We start from the raw sequence: 4,590 nt of genomic DNA, 5'->3' as shown, positions 1-4,590 counted from the left end.
GGACGACGGGACTGGACGATGGGACATTATTCTGAATATGAGGATGACAGTCACCATTTACTAAGCCCTCCAGATGCTGGAGCTTGGGATATTGATACCCTGAGGCTGTGTTTCCAAGCAGGGCCCTGTGCTACGTTGCTTTCCCTTTCTTTAGTCCTCCGCCTTCTGTCGTCTGTTAGATGCCATTCTTCTCCACACAGACTTTTCCAGAGCTCACCTTCTCAGGCACTGCTCCCCGCTCCAAACCACCTTCACCCATCAATCACAAACCGTGGGCCTTCCCTCGGAGCCCTGTGTTTGCTTCTCAGGGAGGCAACTTGCTCATACGAAGATAACACATTTTCCTGAAGGGCCCTTCCCAGCTATTTTTTAAAAGTATATTTTTATTCAGTTCAGAGAGGAAAGGAGAGCGAGAGATAGAAACATCACTGATGAGAATCATTGATCAGCTGCCTCCTGCACGTCCCCCACTGGGGATTGAGCGTGAAACCTGGCATGTGCCCTGACGGAATTGAACCATGACCTCCTGGTTCATTTATGTCGACGTTCAACCACTGAGCCACACCGGTTGGGCAGCACTTGTTTTCATTACGTAGGTGAGGAAAAGGAAGGTGAGCATATTGAGTAACTTGCGCAAGGCACTTAGGTAGAAAGTGGTAGAGAAGGAATTTTAAACATGGCCTGCTGACGTCGAAGCTCATAGCCATTTTGTTACACTGGGGGTGTTTGCCTCAGATCAGAGAAGACTCAGAGGTGGGACTCCTATTGACAGTCTTCTGGAACTTGGGTCACCATATGTATGAGGTGTAGGTGGAACTAAAATCAACCTTGGGAATTATCAGGATTAGATTTAATCTCAAATAAAGGACTTCTAGCATTTACAGTGACCTGACTAGAAGGAGCTGGCTGCCTCCTGAAGTGGCCAGTTCCCTTTATGACCTGGGTTCAACCAGCATCCATGGCGGGATGAACCCTACCCAGGACACTGGAGGGGATCCCACCATTGGATGGGGGTCTGGTGGGTAGGATTTAAGATCTCAGAAGTAAAGAGTCTGTATCTTTCAGAGGATATTAAGTGTGGTCATTGCAGAACCCAGTGGAGGAAATACCCTTGAACTTCGCCCTGTTTGTGAATCTATCCAGGTCTGAAGCCCCGAGAATATTCCTCCTTTTTCCCACTGAGAGTCTGCTCGGGAGTAAAGGTCAAGATGACAGCAGTCGTTCCCATGTGGAGTGCCCTCTGAGGACTTCAAAGACATTTTCCTAAGGGTTTCATTATCCCAGCTGTGCAGATAAGGAGACTTGACCAACCAGGGAAGAGAAAGTGGAGGCCACTGTCCAGTATCTCTTGGCAGGACGCACTCCATTCTTTCCTGCTCACGTCAGCTGGGGTTGCAACAGCTCCAATAACTGGCGGCAGAGATATAAGGTGAGTCTGGGGAGGGAAATGGAGGCCGTGGAATTTTTTAAAGATGCTGAGGCCATAACTTGTGTTTGTCTGCTAGTAGAAATGATCCAATAGAGAGGGAGAAATTTTGGAGTGATGTCTGTGTGTGAGAGGGGATGGAATCTGGAGTTAAATTTTCATTTTAATCACCAAGGAGAAATGCCTGGCAAACAATGCAACTGTTTAATAAAAAAGAGCCCAACTTCACAGGACATGGGGTGGAAGTGGGGGGTGGGGGGTGGTACAGCTCATGCTTAGTACCTGGAAGGGAGACCAAGGACTTGGGTACAGACAAGTAGGTGGATGGACCTGTGGATGTTCTCTTCTGATTGATTTAAAATATATATATTTTTTGATTTCAGAAAGGAAGGGAGAGGGAGAGAGAGAAACATCAATGATGAGAGAGAATCATTAATTGGCTGTCTCCTGCACAACCTGTACTGGGGATCGAGCCTGCAACCCAGACATGTGTCCTGACCGGGAGTTGAATCATGACCTCCTGGTTCATAGGTCAATGCTCAACCCCTGAGCCTAGGCTCTTCTGATTGGTTAATTGGTTTTATTTTCCCAGTAAAATAGAAATCAGCTGTGAGTGATGGTAGAGCGATGTCAGAGTTCTGAGAGGAGAAGAGAAGATGTAGAGAGTTGTCCAGGAGAAGGAGTAGGAGGAATAAGTGGTCTGGGAAATACAGCTGATTACTCAACAGAATTAAAAGACCACTGGAGATTGCTGGTCATTAATTTAATTTAACAAACTGTGTGTGTGTGTGTGTGTGTACACACATGTGTTTATGTGTTTCATCTATGATCTGCTGTGTAGGTGTAGTTACAAAAATAGGTAAAAATTAGATTTAAACAAAGGTTTTATTTTTTATTTTTTAGTAAAGATAGAGAAATAAATAAGAAATGAGCAAGGTATCCTATGCTTGATTGCCCCCGACCCCATTTTTACTTTTTAAGGAACATTCACTTCGTTTACTCAACAAATGTTTAACTTCTGCTAGATACTTAGGACAGTGGTTGTAGGTAGGAAGATGAAAGCAGCGGGAGCTCCTTGTTCACAGCCTATGAGGAGAAATAGATCGGAGTTGATAATTAATTAAGTACATAGAGAGGAATTTAAGAACATAAAGGGAAAAGCATCTGACTTCTTCGGGTAGTTAGAGGTCGCTTGACAGAATTGGATCTTGGCATATGAGAGATAGTTCATTCACATTCCACAAATATTTGACTACGTAATAGCTTTGGACCAGGCAAAATACTGGCTGTTTAAAATAAACATGACATATAAGACAAGAGTCTGGTTTTTGTTTTTGTTTTTCAATTGACTTCAGAGAGGAAGGGAGAGGGAGAGATAGAAACATCAATTATGAGAGAGAATCACTGATTGGCTGCCTCCTGCACACCCCCTATTGGAGATCGAGCCCGCAACACAGGCATGTGCCCTTGACTGGAATCGAACCTGGGACCTTTCAGTCCGAGGGCCGACACTCTATCCACTGAGCCAAACCGACTAGGGCAAGACAAGAATCTTGTCCTCAAGGAGGAATATCACTAAGTAACCCAAGTGTGTGGTAAATGAAATAGCTGATCAGCTCAGCAAACAAGGGTTTGATAGTCTAGAGAATTTACCTGGTGAACCATATACATTTGGCACTTCGGGGGTCTGTGTGGATAGACTGGTTGGTTGCTATCAATCTTGTGGTTCCTGGTCTACTTAGAGATTCTGGGGTCAGTTCTTTGTAACATATTGTGCTAGAAAATGGACCTTTCACAATCAGGTTTAAATGTCACCCCCCCCACCCCCCGCTGAGGTTTGGAAATGCCCAGAGCATTAAAAAATGAACTTATTTTGGCTATCTAGTCCTCCAGTCTGTCATTGGAAACATTTTAAATGCTCCTCAGTGTGGCAATGAGCTCCTGTGCTTCACCCTTTCCTTTCTCTGTTCCTTTGTGTAGGCATGATGGGTGAGAGAAAGGGCCCCTGCAGGCCGAGCTGCCTGTTTGGCTCAGCTGTGTTTGCTCCTCACAGAGTTGGCTGCCCTCCTGGCCCCCTCGCCCTGGGAGGTGCTGAGCTCCAGCCCCGCTCAGAATCCTGAAGCTCTAGGCTGTCACACAGTAATCACTTCGCTTTTGTGTGTAGGGCTAGTTGGAGAAGATTATTAACAAAGTGAATTAAAAGGATATTTCAGCTGAGCCACTTTTTGGGGGGTGGGGGGTGTGAGTGGGACTTGACAGCCTTTCCCTGGGTCTCATGCTCTGGGTCAATTGATAACCACGCACTATCTCTCCCAAAAGAAATGTGCCAGGCCTGGCTGGTCTCTCAGGTAAATTCCTTTCCACTACCCCAATCCCTTGTTCAACCCATATTTCACCTGCTTCGGTCCTGTACAGATGCAGGAGAAAAATTACTATCATGCATTAACTGCATGTAGAAATTTTCATGAAAACCTCTTTATTAAAGGAGAATTATTCAGCTTCTTTTAGATGTTTACTAAATGGAAGAGTTTAAGGAATAGAGTTTGTGATTTGCAGAGGAAGGGAAACAAGCCAAAGAACAATATCCAGCTCCGCCCCCCAACAAGCCTACCTATACCTTCAGCATATAGGAGAGCTGAGGTCATACTGCAAATGAAGATTTAAACTGAGGTTCAATACACTTCGTCTGTAGTCACAGCCCCTAAGCCAGTGCTTCCCGAACTGTGTTCCCAGAGATTATAATTCTTCACTAAACCCTTTGTGGGACAAGAGTTCTGTGGTCAAATCAATTTAGCAAAAGTTGACTACTTTGTCCTCTTCTTGGAGATTCATAACACGCTTCATTTATGTAATCATTCAACAAATATTTAATGAGCTCTTTCTATGTGCTAGGCTCTAGGCCAGGATTCGGGAGAATAATGAACAACAAAAAAAAAAGCCCAGTTGCTGCTTTCATGGCTACGTAACTCTAACCAGGAGAACATTAATGTTTGAACATTAATCAAACAGCCAAACAAATAATGCCTAATTAAAGACCCAGGTAAATTATCTATATCTATACTAATAAAAGGGTAATAAAAGGGAGACCTTCCGGATGTCCTTCTGGACAAAGCCATGGTGGCGAGGCAGAGGCGGTTAGGGTGATCAGGTAAGGAGGGGAGGGC

The sequence above is a fragment of the Myotis davidii genome, unplaced genomic scaffold, assembly GCF_000327345.1.
Source record: "Myotis davidii unplaced genomic scaffold, ASM32734v1 scaffold378, whole genome shotgun sequence".
Lineage (NCBI taxonomy): Eukaryota > Metazoa > Chordata > Mammalia > Chiroptera > Vespertilionidae > Myotis > Myotis davidii.
The sequence above is the reverse complement of the archived record's forward strand: the minus strand, read 5'-3'. Positions refer to the sequence as shown.